The sequence below is a fragment of the Brachypodium distachyon genome, chromosome 2 (genome assembly GCF_000005505.3).
Source record: "Brachypodium distachyon strain Bd21 chromosome 2, Brachypodium_distachyon_v3.0, whole genome shotgun sequence".
Classification (NCBI taxonomy): domain Eukaryota; kingdom Viridiplantae; phylum Streptophyta; class Magnoliopsida; order Poales; family Poaceae; genus Brachypodium; species Brachypodium distachyon.
The window spans coordinates 9458050-9476695 of record NC_016132.3 but is presented as its reverse complement, the minus strand read 5'-3'; the positions used below and the strand labels follow the sequence as shown (position 1 = coordinate 9476695).

At 43.9% G+C, this 18646-nt stretch overlaps 1 long non-coding RNA gene across 1 annotated transcript; it reads right to left on the bottom strand.

Annotated features, from left to right (window-relative positions):
• Positions 1 to 7541: 7541 nt before the first annotated feature.
• On the bottom strand, positions 7542 to 9014 carry LOC112270609. The gene is made up of 2 exons (XR_002962894.1): positions 8788 to 9014; positions 7542 to 7945 (listed from the first exon to the last, which is right to left on the bottom strand). It is a non-coding gene; the product is annotated as an uncharacterized LOC112270609 (long non-coding RNA).
• Between the last annotated feature and the right edge of the window lie 9632 nt (positions 9015 to 18646).

The window sequence follows — 18646 nt, the reverse complement described above, 5'->3', positions numbered from 1 at the left end:
CTCGGAAGGCGCCAGCTCGGCGACGCTGACCTGTCTCTCACCTCACAGTCTCGCTCCCCGCGCGAGCGCAATATCTCATCTCTCGCCGTCTCCTCATTAAACGTCTAATCTCTATACGAGTAGATTAATACCGGGAGATTTTGCTGGCCACAAGGTTTACAAGGGAGACGGGGACCACCCGGAAGAACTGGGTTAAGGCTGTGGGACCCAGCGCCGATCCTGACGCCGGCCCCACGTGCAAGCCGGTCGCTGCCTTTGCGTGATTGCGTGCTCGCCTCCGTGAATTTCTCGTGCTGCACACTGCACAGCCTCCTGCGCAGGGACGCCGCGCCCGCGGGTCCGTGTCTTGGCGCCGCCCAAACGAAAGTCTTCTTCCCAGGGGCGAAGATGTGAAAAAGATAATATTCGACCGGACGTGCGCTGCTGGCCGCTGAATTGATCGGAAGCTTTTTGGCCAGACACTTGCCTGGCCCAGACAAGAAAAATTTAGAGTGTTTCCAGCACATGAAAAACAGCGTCCTCATCCTGTATATCTGCCAGGCTTATCAGGCGCAGACGCGCGCAGAGAAGAAGAAGGTTCCGGAGGAAGAATCAACACGGGACACAGAGAACGACGAATGGACCGATTGTCGCCGTGTCTTTGCTCTTGCTCGTGCGCCATGCATGTTTTCTGTGGACTCACTTGTTAAATGCAAACGGGATCCCGTGAAAGTCTCGCTTCTAGTTCATTTTTCAAAAAAATTATTCAAAATTTTATTCAGAATTTGAATAGAAGATATGAAAATTGAAATATAAGCGGGACTTCCGTTTGCACCTTGCTTGTCATCCGGCCGGCCGGAGCTCGATCTTCGCGGCAATGGGTCGAGAAATCAGAGATAACCGGAGGACCGCTTGCCGATCTGTTAATAAATCCACTATTAATTTATGTGTGCGAGGGAAAAGACTAATCGACCTGATGATATACATGAACTATATAAAATTTACGTGGCATCGAATGTGTCGCATTCCACTTGCGTGCATGCCTCGTCAGTCATCACCATGGTCCATGGAAGTACGATGGGAAGTAGTACGTTACATGAGCCGTACTGGAACCATATAGTGCGTGATTTATTTACTTAAGCAAGAAGAATCATAATCATTAAAATTAATCCGTGGCAAGGTCGGCCCGTCGACTGATTCCTGATGAGAAAAAAATTCTGGTCTTCAATTCCCCGGCCCGTTACTTCCCACACTAATGAATTCGACATGTATCGATCATGACACGTAGGATACAGACTATCTTAGACTAATTAAAAGACTTGCGTACGGACGTGCTTCGCGTATGTACATCATACATGTGCATAACTTATCAACCAATATATAGCAGAGCAGCCCAACTTGTTAACTTGCGGAATTATCTTACCCTTCCGTTTCTAAATATTTGTCAATGTTTTAGTGCAGTCGCTGTTTTAGTGCAAGTTGCACTAAAACAACAACAAGTATTTAGGAACGGAGGTAGTACATGCGTGTGCCGTATCTGCATCCATACAGAGAAAGTGGAGTATATTTTACTCTTAAATTAAATAGATTGGTCAAATGCCAACCGTCTAAGTATGCGATTACGTACACTGGTACACATATACCGTGCGCGCAAGAGAGAGAAACCTTTCCTTTTGGTCAAATTATTGAACATTTCAGTTTGCTGTTAAAAAACTTCTGTGCATATTCAGTTGGTGCGACATTGTCCATTCCGATTTTGCATTGCGCGTGTTGAACCTGGAAAAAGGAATATTTCAAGAGCAGAGTCCTAGACAAAGTTTCAACTAAACAAAGCAAAGATAGTTCGGGGCTTCTCACTAATATATATGCTTGGTCCAGCACGTTTACATGTGTGATGCATCCACTGTTTATATTCAACTTAATTAGATAACCAGGATGTGGCAGGATAAGAGATATACAGCTGGGCGACTTTCGATTAGCTGAAAAGTCAATTAATAGTCTGACAGCAAGCTATCATAACCGTCCAAGAACTGATCAATAACTTCCAGTATAACTTTTTTTTTTCGGATAAACTTCCAGTATAACTTCAATCGACTGGCCGGTGGGGGATAGCAGCGTGATAAGTTAATTATATTTTTAAACCGGGATACACCCCTTTTCCATTATTGCTTAATGAAAACAACAAGTCCTTACAAAAAAGGAGGAGACGGGAAAGAGAAGTCATGATAAGTTAGATGTTATAGTCCGCAGTGTCGGTAGCATGTGTAACCCGAATTCACGATCCACATGGCTGCCACTTGCCACGCTCAGGTCCATCTTAGCCTGAGCTGCTGCGAAGTAAGTACTCCTGCTCCAGTAGTCCAGTCTATATTTTCGGCTAAAACTCCCATCATCGATAGCCTTTTACCAATGTCGCATGCGCTAGCTGTCGATCTAGAAGGAGCGACGGGCTAATTATAAAGCTAATCAGCCAATCAGGAGAACAACCGAACGTGGTGAGGTTATTTTTTTGCTACGGACTGGAGTTATTTAGGTAGTCTATCATAACAGGTGGCCGAGCTAAACTACCTAACCATCGTTTTTGTTTTCACCTTTGGCTATGCACCTCTCAAACCTGCATTGCATGTGCCTTTCTTGTCACATTGTACGCACGTGTGGCATGCGTTCTGATTTTGTAGATCTTGCGGTGTCGGCTCTGTGGTCTTGGAATTCGCAAAAATTCTGAACCGAGTAATTCATGTGGCAAAGGTGCCGCTCTGGTCCTGGATCTCAAAAAACATTCTGCAGAACCATGTGTGGCAAAGGTTGCACCTTGCACGACGTACAAGAGAGTAAAAAAGGATTTAACGAAATCGTTTTCCTTTATAATATTTTTTTGCGGGCGATTTTCCTTTATAATATAACCCAGATATGATATGTTGGGCCCTAAATCTTCGTGCCAAACATGCGAGGACAGCACATCGCGCAATGCACGCTGAGCAGCTGATCAAGTGATTATCCTAGGAGCTCGGTAAGTTAAAAGAAAAAAAAGTATGAGCCCGGGGACGCACACATCGATATCAAGAAAAAACACTAGATAAGAACATCCTGCTCTACCCTCCTCTGTTTCTTTTTGTTGACAGCCATATTACTCTGCTTTTTAGGGAGTAGTAGTACTAGCCAGAACATGTCTGCAACAAACGGCCGGACAAATCATCATCAGATAATGCATTGTATGATCCATGTGCATTGTGCATGGTATACATGGTGTTACTCCCTTCGACCGAAAAATAAGTTATATATTGTCAAACTCACGTACTCCCGGGCGTGAAAGTGGCACGCATGTAATTTCAGGAGCGTATAATGCCAAATGGATTGGTACTCCTAAGATACTTTTGATATCGAACGGACACTATATATACTGACCCGCTTCCTATCAACGGATAAGTACTCCCTCCGATACATAGAAAATGTCGTCCACTTAGTATAAAATTTATCTTAACATAGTATAAAATGTACGATACTTTTTTATGTATTGGAGAAAGTAACTAATTAATGTTCTTTTCTATATATGCATTGATATTTCGTGAAACGTGTGGAAACTGGAGACATGTGGGACATGGCATTCTGTCCACGTGAATCCTTCCAAGCTACAAATTCAGGACAGATCACATACATGCATGTGAGCTTCACCTTCTTTTGTTACTGTGTAAGCACTGGACGAAACTAAAGACAACTAATTGGTGCACGGGTATGATCCAGCTAGCTCAATCACACGCAATATCCGCGTGGATATATGCTTAGACCTACCGAGAGTGCATATGACTTGCTGGCCAAAACGTACGATTTTACTGATCCTCCCATCAGTGCGGCAGTCAGTACCAGCCAGGGTCATCGTCTTCCCCGATCGGTGGGCCATTTTAAGTTCTTTTTTTTAGAAACACATGGATAAGTTCTGGTCTTTACGATTCTGAAACAAAATGTTCAAACAAACTTACGTGGGGAGGGCTTGTGTTAGTCAAGGGCTCAAGGCTTGTTGGTTTTTTTTTTTTGGGAAGGAAGGAACGCTTGTTGGTTCGAGGCCATCAAAATCTGAACCATGCATGGGAGTTACACAATCTTTATGAAAAGGAATATCTATCCTTCTATAGTTCTATCCCATCCCATATGGTCCAGATTTTGATGGCCATGGCCCATGGGTCACAATCAGTCATTGAATGTGTCATTTGAAAGGAAACCATGGTTCTTTCGCAACATCTCTGCCATGCAGCTTATCATCATCGTTACAATCAAAAGGGATGACGCAACGTGGGTCGCAGGCTTAAGTTCATAAGCTGTGTTCGTATTACATTGAAATCTCATGCTTGATTAACGGAAAGGAGGCAAATTTCTGAAAATGAAGCACTTACTCTTGGGGCATTCCATTCCCAGTCATGCTTTCCTCCCCTAAGAATTTCCAGGCTCATTTCAATGGTTCCTTTTAGGTGATTCTGATGGTTTTTTATCCGTAACTTTTTAGCAGTTATATGGCGCAAATATTCAAATGAATTGCATTCTTAGTAGCCGAATAAAGCATTGCTTCGCACCCCAACATGGCCAACGAGCGGACTGAAGTCAGCGATATCTATCTTCATTATGCCAATACCACTCCTACTGAGTTTCAAGACGCCTACTTATTTTAAAATTTCACTTTAACTATCATGCAAATAATTTTTGTGAATTATTTGTCATAAGAATTAGGATTATTTTCCCAAAAATGTTTTCAATGTCCAATACCCACATTTCAATGGTAGAACTAACATCTAATTTAACTATTGTACTCCCTCCATCCCAAAAATAAGTGTAAGTGCTTATTTTGGGACGGAGGGGGTACTAAACTCGGAAGTGCATGCTTTATAAACAGAGAAAATTTACGGTACCTTGGCACTCCCCTAGGGTGGTGTGGAGTACCATCTAAAACCAGCCCTTGATATCCAAGGGTATTATGGACTTTTTATAGTTTATTTTATCTGTTTTGCTTAACCTAAAAGCCAGCCTAGTTTCTGAAAACAGCCGCCGCCACGAGCAACTATGTGATGGATTATCAATCAGGCCTCATCGCAGTCGATGAAAAGTTCCTGAAGAATGTTTCCATAAATTTTGGTTCTCCCAGCACCAATGAATCGAACGAGGAAAAGATCAATCATATTCAATTGCATAAACTACCTAGCCAATTCAATCCACACATCTTTTTCTCCGCCCAGCATGGAAAGAACTCACGCAACTATCGATCAGATCAAATGCGTGCAGATCAATCCATCCAACGGAGATGTACACCTAATTGAAGGGATAACTCTGAGTAGTCAAGAAATTTTGATCGATAATGGAACATATAGATGCAAGACGTACTATTGATGATCGACAGTGCAACACAAAATTTAGATAAATAGTCATGGTCGATGCAAGAAGCTCAGGCCTGACAAGAAGCCGATCGACGGCCGACTAGTGCCAGCCATGCCAACGGATGACCTGCGTGAATGCACTGCCATGTGCAGCTCCAGCGCCGGAGCTGCCATCCCGAGAAGAACATACGTGTTGATTAGGATTAATCTAGGGTTCTTCAAAGAATGGATCGTGAAGGGACGACATAATTTATTGCCTTTATTTATTTGTTTGACATCGAGGGGCATTATAGTTTGATTTTGATTGTTAAGCACGCACCAGATTATTTCCTAAGTGAGCTACACGTAGAAGCAGAAAATTTAATCGGTTTGTTGATTACGTTTTTGCCCCTGATATCAAGGCACTCCTTAGATTTTAGAGCTTGTACTCCATAAGACTTGTGTTGGAGTACCGGATAAAACTGACCATTAGATTGAGATGGATAGACGGTCCCTATTTATTCCGGGATACCGTAAAAGAGCTCTATAAACACGCATGGAGGAAGTAGTACTCTCAAATTGCACGTCTCTTGTTTGCCATCCTGGAAAGGTATTTCCTCCGTTCCACAAAACAGTTTGTATAGATTTATGCATTTTGACCAAAGAAGTTAGCTCTGGTTCTTGTGCCTGGTCATTCTTATTGGATTAAAAGTATGAGACGTGAGTAGTTATTGGTTGGGTGTAGGAGCCAAGACAGAAATGAGACGTGGAGCAAATGAAAATTATGAGTTGTTTTTGTGTAACGGGGGAATAGTACTAGCAGCGCTCGGACTCCCGGAGGCATGCTAGGTGGGCCTTGGGCGGTGCTCTTACATGGACGGATCAACCCAATGATGTGCCATCGATCCGCGTTTAGATGTCGCGTGCATTGAGTTAAACGTGCCGCAGTGTCAACATGTTTTATGTTTATCTCCATCCCCATAAGTCCAAGTTCCTGATTCCTGACGTACAAGTTTATTTTGACATTGTTCGTAATTCTGGAAGGCCATATTTTCGCTTTGCTATAAGAAATCATGTAAAAAATGATGTTGGTGGTGAGCCACACGTTGCGACAAAAAAAGGCTAATCAAGCAGCTCCGATGACATGCATGCTAGAAAATGTTGCATGCCACGTAGATAGGCGCTTAATTTTCCCGTCGTCCGCACTGAGGAAGGGGTTGTTTGGTTAATGGCTAATCTAGTCCTATCAAATCTGGGCGATTTTTTGGTAACAATTCTTGAGGCCATACGGGAACAAAGATTTGGCAAACATCTGTGACCGAAAATGCGAAATGGAGATATTCATTAGCAACCAAAATTTTGACAACAAAACAAACCAATACCAAATTATCGTGAGCTGACAATATTTTGACATGACTAGCTTCGGTACAAAACCAAACACACCCGAAAAAACCCCAGTTCTCTTCTTCTTTTTTGTGTGAGGAAAATCCGCAAATGAAACACTACAGTTACTTAATCAAGAATATACATATACCCATGCATTATCAGCTTGTCAATCAGTCTCGGTCAGTCGGTCGACGTGTTACTAGTGATAAACAATGTACCATGTGGTCTATATTTTCTTATTCCCACTTAGGTCTATTAGGACTTGTATTTTATTAGGACAAATTACCCTAGGTAGTGCCTACTTCAGGTCAGATCACAAAAACTGTAGCCAGGGCGTCAAGCGGGATCGACCAATATCCCACTTCTAAGCCAATTCTAAAAGTTTAGCTCAAATTTTGAGCCAAAATTCTGAACTAACAAATTCTTTATGAACTAGAAGTGAGACATAACCGCTTACATCCCTAACTGTAAATATGATCCAATTTACAATAGCTAGACCAAGGTCCATAAAAACTCCTCGGTTCCTTTCTACAATGAGTGGCTTCAGTGCAAAGGTATCTTAGAATAAGATGCCGCGAAACCGATTAATTAATGTTGCAGCTTCTCCTTTTCTTTTTTTTTCTCTTTAGTTAAACTTTTAAAGGTTTGACCAATATTATAAAAATACCAATATTTATAATATAAATAAACATAGTATGAAGATATATATCACGGATTTAATGAAACTAATTTCGAGGTGTAGATGTGTGTAGTTTTTCCATCAATTTGATCAGAGTTTGAAAATTTTGACATCATATAAAATAAGAACATTTATATTAAATTTGAAAACAGGAGTAGTTTTTTTTTGCGAGAAGGCCAAGGTCATATATTAAAATCAACCAATCCTTACAGAACAATTTTTAAAGTAAAAAAAAATTTCACGCAAGTTCTTGTACGTAAACGTCGTTGTCTTCCTCTGCACGTACTCGCCGGTAGCGCGCCTTGAGCGAAGTTCAATGCTGCCTTTGGACTTTCGAACCATGTCAAAGCCAGGAAATTGTTGTCGGCGTGGCAGTCGGGAAGTCGCCGGTCAGAACCAGAAGAAGTTGGCGACAGTGATCCGAGAAACAGACCATCGTCCCAGAGAAGAAAACGATGAAGAGGGCTGGAAGACCTGGCCGCATTAATTCCATGATGAGGTCGAAACTGGCGGAGTCTCATCGATCGGAAAAGGAACCAATAAACCGATACGCGTGGATGACCTGCAAAGCACAAACACAAAATAGATCCATCACTCTAGAAGAATAGCAACCAACCGTCTCGCACTCCTCAACGCCACCTGCAGGATCATCGTCGACGAGGTGGACAAGGAGTCAAAAAAACCATATTCTTGACCCGCATGGTGCCGCCATCACCACCATGCATGGCGCCGCTGTCGGTTAACCAAACCTAATGTTTGAAGACCTACTATATCACCAAACGTAAAAGAAGTAGGGATCCGGAGGATGCGCTGGTTTGCGGCTAGGGCATGAGCCTATTTTTTTTCTATCGGGTGGAAGCCTTTGGGGCGAAAGAGGAGTAGTTAGCCATATTTATTATATTTTTTATTTTTCTGCGAAAAGGATCAGAGATCTATTAATAATAATCAACAGCAGTACAAAGAGTTCTAAAGTAATAAGAATTACAAGTAGGTCCTTGGACCACCTAGCGATAGCAAAACGCACCAGAACGAGCCGAAGGTAGGCCCTCGTTCTTGCCTCTCCATCACCGGAGCCGGGCAGATCTTGCCAAATGATTGCTTGTGGTAGTGGACGGTGTGGTAGTAGTCGTGCTAAGACCCCAAAGGATCAACACACCAGAGCCGCAACCATCGCTAAATATGAGAATCGTAGATCGGAAGAGCCAGACGTGAAACCATATGAACAAACATGAAAGCCGACCGAAACCCAAGGGATTCGTCGGAAACCTCAAAAGACGGCGGATCCCAAAGGATTCGCCGGAAACACAACTCCACATCAGGCCTAATGCTCAACGATTGATTCCAAACTTCAGCCCGACGACGTTCATGCGATGAAGAGCACCGATCTGAGGCAGATTGTAGTACCTTTATTTCTATCGCCGTCGATGCCCTGACAACGGAGACGAAAAAAGGACTGGTCATCAGGTCTGAGGTTCCCCCACCCTCCAGCCGCTGGCCGCCGTAGCGACCAACGAAGGGCAGGGGAACACTGTGCTGGCGTTGGCGTTAGATCGCCTTAATAGCAGGAGGCCAGCAAAAAACGGTTGGGGTCTTGTTCCTCGACTCAGGAGTAGTTAGCTATAGATATCCCAGCTACTAGTATTTCATAGACGTGTCATGCGACACGTCAAACAAAGCAAAGACGAATCACGAATTCACTGGCATGTCCGCTTGCAGATGCAAAGCCTGGTCAGCTATCTCCATCATTGTCATTTAACTTTTTACCAGTGTATGTCTGATGTATTACCTGTCGGGATCTAGAAGGAAAGGACGTCCTTCTCCTAATCGAAGCCATATATAATCAGGAGCGCGACTGAACGTGGTAGTTCATCCGCACAGGTGGCCATGGGCTACCTATTGTACCTAATAATGCTTCATTCCTTTTCACCCGCATCCTCCTCTCATGCTGTCGAATATATCCTCAGGTTATATTTTAATTCGTGGTGATCTTATAGTCTAGTTGCACTCGCATTAGTTCCTGGTTGCCTGGTTGGTGATTATGGAAATCTTAAAGTGGGGTGTCGTTGTGCTCGAATTCACGCACCATCTGAACCTGCATATAATTGTAATTGGTGTCGCAAAAATGATGGCACCATCATGAGCAGGAAATTGGAAAAAAAAAAGAGTGTTATCTGAAATAGTACCGCACATCGCGAGGCCAATATCCACATGTCCATACATATTTTCTAACTGGCGCAAAAGATCGTCAGAATCGTTACACGCTGTCGTGGAGAAGATCGCCACCGGAATGGCAGAACCGTTACAAGAGTACTCCGTAAGTTGACTGGCCCGGCCAACTATGACATGATAGCTGACGTTGTAAATGAATCTGTACTTGACATTATGCATTGGAAGTCAGTACCAGGATCCGGGAACGAAATCGATCTCTCTGCATATTATATTGGAACATGCATGCAACAAATTACGGATAAATGAAAGCCATCCGAGATAACATTGCCCGTGCATGACATCTAGAGCTTGCTTGTACGCATTACTTGCTAATCTTACGTGCTACGTGCAGCAACTGCGAGTACGATACGAGGAGCAGCAAGACAAGTGTGCTAGCCGACATCACGTGTAGACTCCACTTTTGTGGAATCAAAACTTAGCGTTAAAGTTTGTACGAAAACTGACCGCATCCTCATTTCTCCTTTAAAACACCCGCATGAGCATACATAGATATTTCGTCAGACGTGCCATGCAAACCGGAGACACGTTGCACCATTTCTGGCTCCAGTATAATTACAGATAATACTGCCGAAGGAAATAAATGTGATAGCTAGCTAGATTCCTAGCATGGGTCACATTTGGTCCGTGATTCGTGATAGAGGTGCCCTGTTGGTGCACATGATACTTTGATGTGAAACAAAAGCTTCCCAAGTTGACAGAATTATTGCCCAAGAAAAAAAGAGTTGTCACATTAAATCCAATAATGTACGCATCCACATAATAATTAGAGAAAGATGTAGATCGATCTGTGTTTTCCGGGACGGCCGGAAGTGATTAACCCCGTCTGTATCAAGGGGCCCGATGCAACAAGAAAGAGGCTTCGATCCTAAGATCGGGTCCACCTGCCAGGACTGCTGGATCAGCAAGCAAGCAAATCAATTGGTGGATAGGAAACGGACTAGGACCACGATCGATGGAGTTCATGTGGTCGCGCCCACGTGAGACATGCAACGCGAAGCTGGTGGTGATGCGCGCGCAAGCGTGTACCAGCGCGGATCCGAGCCGTCGCTTTCTTTCCACGTTTGATCACCTTACACAACTGCACGTACAAGCCGCAGAACTGCACATATACAGGCCAGGTGGTATTTAACGAGGTCAATTATGCTACACCGAGGAAGCAAGTACCAGCTATCTAGAGTGAACATGATTGCCGGCCTAGGTTCCCGGGGAGTGACAAGACGTTACAACGCACCCAAATACGGTAAGTATAACCACCGTTTCTTAAAAATGAAACCCTTTGGTTCCCCGCGCGTCTACCCATCATTCCTTGGTCCACACTTTTTGCCGTGTAAGGATTGAAACTGCAATTTCATACGTCCCAGCTGCCGCGTCAGGGTAAGAACTCAAACTAAGAAGTTGCTTCCTATAGGCTAAAAAGTGCAAAAAACAAGGCAAAAATAGCAAACCGACTCTTCCCATCACCCCTATCCTCTCCCCAGTGGGGATTGGGTTGCCAGGTTGTACAACGCTCCTTGAAGCACTTCTTCCACCATTCCCACCTCCAAATTATTCATTAATAACTTTCAAAAAAACAAATTGTTCACCATAAACTATTGAATGTTGCTTGGTGATTGATTTGACGTTGCATACACCTATACCCAGAATTGAAGTCAGGTCAGGCAAGACATACTTCCAGTAGTTGTACTAGCTCATAAAAAATATCTCAGCAAAGAATAGGAAAGGCAAATTATCTGAAAAATAAAAAGCATATGATGGTGCTCTAAGCTGTTGACTAAACAAAAAATCAAAAACAGTTCTGGGAAAGCCCATATCAACCCCTCCCCTTTACAAAGTCCATTGCCCCAGATTCTTGTATTGTTCTAGTATAGTTGCATCTATAGAAGTTGCTGGAGAGCACACAACTTGTTGTGCAAATAAAAACAGACATATGAACTCCTGCTGCTTCTTCTTCCTCAAGTGAATCCATGATACCCGTGCTGCAAAAAAGATGGCCGGTCATTGTGATGACTATCTAATTTGATGGGATTGATTACTTGAAAAGCAACCTATGTGTATAAATGACTAGTCGTAAAGCAACTTGTACACGATTATAAGTTGCTTTTGGTCTAATTAAACAAAGGTTGAAGCGGGCGAAAAAGCTAATAGTCATGCAGCTACTTCTCAAAAAGGTTGGCTTGTGAATACAATTTCTAGCAAAACCTTGACTTATCAGTAAGCAACTTATTAAGTGAAATGAGTGCTACTTAGTCTAGCAACTTCTAATTCAACAAAGCATCAGCCTTGTTTTAGTTACCGGACTATAATTTGCTTTTGGTCAATCAACTATTTAGTAAATTATTTTGATGATCGAAAAGCAATAAACAAAAAACCTGAGCAATTTCTAGTTCAACAAGATTGATTGGCCCGGGCGACTCCTAGTTAAACAGGGTCAATTGGTCATGCAACTTGCATTCACAGAGAAATGAAAGAGCAAAAGTTGCTTGAATGCAATTGCTATAGTAGTTTAACATAATTGTTTACTTGAGAAGGTTGAAAAAGTAAAAAGCTGATTAGTCATGCGAGTACTGCTCAAAAAGGTTTGGTTTGTGAATACAATTTATAGTCAAAAGTTGACTAATCAGAAAGCAACTTAGTAAATGAAAAAAGTGTTGGTTGCCTGGTTAGTTTAGCAACTTCTAATTCAACACATCATTAGCCTTGTTTTAGTTGCCGGACTATAAGTAGGTTTCCAATCGATCAATCAATCATTTGGTGTATCGAAATGCAATTAACAAAATCCTTGAGCAACTTCTAGTTCAGCAAGGTTGATTAGTTAAGGCGAGTCCTAATTAATAGTCTTTTTTTGCGAGTATATAATCCAGAAATGTTGACAGTAAGGCAACTCCTAGTTGATAAATTGCTTAGTCGGTCATGTAGTCCGCTCAGCAATAATCTTCGACATCCCAAACATCTGAGCAACACAACGCAAAAGGTTTGACCATGGACATATAAAAACAAAATGATAAATGATGCTAGTTTCAGATGTCAGCGCAGCTACCTTCTGAATGGTCTTCTTGAAGAGGGTGTTGTGCTCACCTGGAGGCATTGATGAACTTGTCAATGTGGTGTTTGACATGTTCGAGGAAGGTAGCATTATTGATTTTCTTCTTCCTGCACGGCAACATAGCCAGGTTTTCGGGAATAGATGGGTGTGAACCTTCAGGCTGCGTATTGCTTGAATCCATCTCAATACTGAAGCAAACAAAAAAGGGAAGAAGTTAATTATATATTCCCAAGAAGAGACCAGGGTAATATGGATCTCAAAAGCCAACTTATGCATCTTTGCAGCTAGTGTACACACTTTATCACGAAATGGACTTGTATGTTCATAAGATAGAGAACAAACGCATCTGACATATTTAACTATCTGAAGCTTAATAAAAAAGACGACTCTGGAAAGGCTTTAAATTTAGATTTACTTGTGTGCACACAGAAATCATGAGGGTTGAAATATGGGTTAGGGAAAAAAAACTTGGCATGCTTCCAATAGGCATATACTCCCTCTGATCCATATTAATTGTCTCAAATTTGCCGAAATATGAATGTATCTGTGTCTAAAATGCGTCTAGATACATGTAATATTTCGACAATTAATATGGATCGGAGGGAGTACTATATTTCAAGAAAGCTCATTTAGGTGTTACACATTTGATGGGGAAAAGAACATGCATATTGGGGTAATCTGAACTGACAGCTGTAAGCAAACCAAAAGCAACTCTAAAATGTCAACTACAAAACAAAAACACTACTTCATGCAGAAGTTGCTGAAAAAATTCCATAGACTTCTTTGTTACAGAAACATACATGCTACAAGCACATGAGGTGTTGTTTTGTCCTTCACTCCTTGTCTTAGGCAAAAAGGAAATAATCAACTACAATCAAGTTTTAGCACAGTACTAAAATTGCTAGCAACTGAATAATCAAGTTTTATACAAAAGAAAATAAGGAAATACACTACTGTAAAAGCTGGCTAGTGAAGCGACTTCTGATAAAATAGATGGTCAGCAAAAAGGCAAAAAATGTTGCGGTGATTCTAGTACTAAAAACGACTCCCAAAATCAAGAGTTCCACATGAACAGCGAAGTGAATTTCCCTCATGAACAGATGAATTGCAGCCTAAATTTAGACAAAAATGGAGGAGGCCTGGGGTACTTTCAAAACTTAAACTCGTCTGCATATAGCTCTTAGGAAGGGGCACAGCCATATATCGGAACAATGGTTAGAAAGTACCTTTAAAAATCACATTAAAACACTGGATTGCCACATGGTTTAAGAACAACAACAAAACCTTGCATGTCCGTCAGGGAGGGGGATTACTGGAGCAACCAACTATGTCTCCAAGCACTGAAATGGGTGCACTATTAGCCCCAAAAATTGGGCCCCAAAACGGCAGAAAAGCAATTACTGAGAGAGATCGGAATCAAACAGCCTAATCTGCAGCCCTTCCCGCAACAAAAATCAACTACTGCGAGAGATCGAAAGCAAAAATTGCTCGCCTAGATCCAACCTCCAGATATATAAACGACGGCACGAACACGGCAGGATTCGCACGAAAGCGACATAAAACGACCTAAAAATTGCTAGATAAAACATGCTCAACTTCGCTGCAGGCTGCTTTGATCCGCCCCCGTCAAGCTCAATACGGCACTCAAACTCCCATATATCTTCTAAAAAACACACCCGACACGCCCCTCGACCTCCCCTTAAACATGCAGAGCCCCCCGCCCCACGAACTCACCGGAGTAGCTCCCCTCGTCGACGCGCAGAAAACGACGCCGATCACGACGAAAGCTCGTGGTACCCCGTGGCACGGGCCTCTCAAGTACAGCACCACTGTCTCCGCAGCAGCGTCCCCCTCGCCGTCGATCTAGAAATCGCCATCGAAATCGCCTACACGGAGGAGGAGGATAATGAAGAAGGGGGATAGAGGTGGGGAAAACGGAAGAGGAAGCAGGACTGTAGGAGATGAACAGCGCATCTAACTGTGAGATCGAGATAGGCAATCAGAGGGGGGTGAATGATTGCGCGGAAGCAAATTAAAACTTTTCCCGAAAGTTCAAACCCTAAATCACCTTTCTATCCATGATAGTAAAACAGCCGTAACTTTTGATTGGATGAACCAAAAAATACATATGAGTATGCAAAAGAAAGGTATTGAAATTATATAACTAACGCAACAAGAATCAGCTCAATCGGACGTACCAATCAAAAGACATGATCAAAATAGTAACAGCGGACAGAAAGTTACGAGGATTAATCTAAAACCAATTTCGAGAAATAACAAGAAAGATGAATTAATCGCAATTTTCTCTTGATCTCGTGATAAATCTGCAGCAAAGTATTATGAACTTGTGATGAACCTGCACCAAAGTGTTAGAAAGATCTAGCACGAAGATTTCACGAAGATCCGAGAAGAACAGAGATGACACCGTCAACGAATCTCTTTATTGCAACGATGTCGATCGATTACAAAAGATGTAACCATGCATCCAAGAACTCTCCAAGAATTGATCTAGATCCAAAGCTCTGAGTTCCCTCACGTCCTTATTAAAACCCTAGCTAGGACGCCCTCTATTTATAAGGGAAAATTCGCGATGCTAAACCGAGTCCGAATCCAACACGAACTCTTCTGTCCCAGTCGTTATTCTGCTCGTGAGGCCCACAGACGACCTCGGATTGAGACGACTCCAAAAGCAAAGTTGTTCGTCTCGACGACACGCACAATTTTCATGTGGACCACTTTTCCATCCGACGCCATCTTGATCTGTTTAATCTTTAAACAGCTCACATCCAGCCACAGCTGGACCTACATATCTTCACGTCGATGGTACTCCATGCCATCAACTCTTCTTGTGATGTCTTCAAAACTCGACCATCACGTATCGAATATCTCCAATATCGTATATATCCGGTATAAACAACGCTACGACAAACCGGTGTCCTCCCGGATCATCGTAGCCTTCAATTTCATTGTTCTTTCGCACGAACGTCCCGCATGACCTTGATCCTCGACCTCAGCTTCTTCCAAGCTTCGTCCCTCGATCCCGTCATCGACCACGTTTCTCTAGCTCCGGCAACACCTGAAAGCGAACACACAAATAACCAGTACGAGCACAAGTCCACGACTTGACTCAGGATAAGTTTCACACAACTCACGCCATGTTTTCACATAAAAAAACTAATGGATCAACACACCACTAGCAAAGCACTAAGTCCAAACAAGATACATGTCATCACATAAATATCCATATTATCCAAAGTATCCCCATCAATGTTTCATCTAAAACACTTGCCAATGTTACATCACCTATGATTTCACACTAACGCTAGGCAAAAAATAAGGGGCGATGACGGATGGGCCCAACCAAATGTGCGTCCAGTACTGTCCGAAAAGCGGCGGTGCGGCCAAGATTCCATCGCACAGTCTGCTTCACCTGAGACGCATCGGACGCACGTGAAGCATGTGCGCCCGACGACGGCAGAAAGTGCATAGGCGCTTTTAAGCATTTAGGTTAAAAAAAATGTGCATTGAGAAACCGATCTCCGATGAGGTGGAATGCTACGTTAATGGCCTGGGCCTATGGGCTGTAACTACTGCTGGGCTTGTCTTTTACCAACCGCGTCCTAGCTGCCTGCTACTATATCATAACCCAATACTTTGTGGGCTCTGGTGCCGATGGCAAGAGTTTTAGCCCAAAATAGAAGGATCATCGCGGGGGTTTCATGGGTCAAAAATCCTTTCTGCCCGTCTGTCTACTGCCAAGTGCAAACCATATGATGCAGCCCACCATTTCTTGAAGATGAAAAATACCATCTCATAACATTCAAGTTTATTTTCACACAAAAGTTAAAATCATTCAGGTTTAGAAAAATGAAGGAAAGAACGAAGCTGCACATGAAACAGAAAAACGAACTTGTCGACTACAAGGCTGCAACAACCATGGTGTTGTAGGAATCCAAGTGTTAGCAACGAACTATATACTCCCTCCGTCTCATATTAAGTGACTCAACTTTGTTTAAAAATGAACATATCTATATAGTAAAATACGGTTAGATACATGTAATATTTCGGCACTTAATGTCAGAAGGAGTACTGTTTTTTTTTTAAGAATCCCTAGTTTACTATTATGTCCACTGCATGATCTTGCTGGGAGGCAGTATTGGGCTGGCCCACGTGTGTGAGGCGGTGGGCGAGTGGGCGTGAGAGCCCAATAAGTACCACACAAAAAGACAGCCTGCATGGGACATATGGGCTCGACGGACACATACCTGATGGCTTGCATGCTAGGCCCGCACAATTGCACAATTGCATTCGCAAGGCAGACGCCCCTGCCCCCCGCCATCCGGCTCGTTGCCGCTCGCTTCACCAGCGCCGCCGGCACGTCACGACGGTGATCGGGCAGCACAGCAGTGTTGAGGTGGGAGGCAACCTGGAACTAGCCGAGCCCCAGCAAACTCTTTTTTTTTTCAGTTATTTCTGTTGAAACGTAGGAGTTGCATAGTTCTTATTTGTTATTCTGTGAGAAAAAAAAGAGTTTGCAATGTTTAAAGCGGATGATACTAATTTCATCACTGTAACAGGCCAGAAGAACTTGCTGTGATTAACACACCTCCATTCATATCTAGTTGTGCATGATGGCCTCTAACATACAAGAACTAGGAATCACTTCCATTTTCAAGAACAAGGAATCCCAATTAACGAAACTTTCTTTTCCGCTCACTTCCATTTAAGAAACACTGGAACAGCTACATGTTTCCAGCCAGTTTTTCAGTTACTGTAATTCTGTGAAACAAATACCTACATTGTATGACCAAATCTTGATGTGCCCCGAAGAACACTTGGATTAAAACAGTGCGTGCTTGCAGCTTCACACGATCATACAATAACTGAAGGAAGAGCATATCCTTCAGCTCGAATGCTCGATGATATGTAGGCATAGTAGCCCCGTCACCTACTGCGTACTTACCTCCAAAACAAACCCTCACTGCTCGAAGGCGACGAGTGACATGCCTACTACTCCAACTCCGAGCAATGCCGGCCTACTCTGTCATCGAGTAGCCACACACAGACTCTCTTGGCCAAGTCACACACATATCACCAAGCATCTTGGTACTGAGTAGTAAGTACCGCCTCGATAGATACGCACTTCCAGCACTACTGGAGAATCTCGCTTTGCCGGAGTACCAGGGCCGCAAATATCTTTGCCGGAGGCTTTCCCTCGGGGCCGACGGCAAAGGCCGCACGAAGCCCAACCAATAAAGATCTCTTTGCCGGAGGCCTTATCACGGGCCGACAGCAAAGGCTTTGCTGGAGGCCTAAATGCAGGCGTCCGGCAAAGAAAAGTAGTTGACGGCCCGCGGGCGTTAACAGCGACACCCCGCACCTAGCTCGATCTCTGCATTGTATCTATGTATGCCTGCCCACACCCCGCACACGATTTCCCTACCATTCAAGCGCCCGACGAGGCGGCGACGTCGAGGAAATACACATGGGGTTCGCGGTTCGTAGGACGAGCCGGTCGTACGTGCGGCCAAGCGCGGCGACGCCTTCGGGCGCGCTACAGCTGTCCGCCGTCGACTGCGTGACTGGTCTGCGCCACCTGGTGTGCGTGTGTTCGCCCCCCGCGGCGGCGAGGCGGCAATGGCATATTGCATTCCCCGCGCGCACGGTGCGCCATGCTCTGGGGAAGGCGCTGGTGGACTACTATCCGTTCGCCCGTCGGTTCGTGGACGGAGGGCGAGCGCGCGCGTGGATGTATTGCACCGGCGAGGGCGCGTGGTTCGTGGAGGCCGTGGCCAAGTGCACCCTTGACGACGTCGGGTGCCTGGACCAACCAACACCCGCTCGTCATCTCCGAGGACGACTTGCTCCCGGACGCCGCGCCGGGCGTGCAACCGTTCGACATCCCGCTCACCATGCGCCGGGCGTGCTCCATGTTCGACGTGGCCGTTGGCCCGGTCCCTGCGACTCGCCGACCCGTCTGCCCGCGTGCAG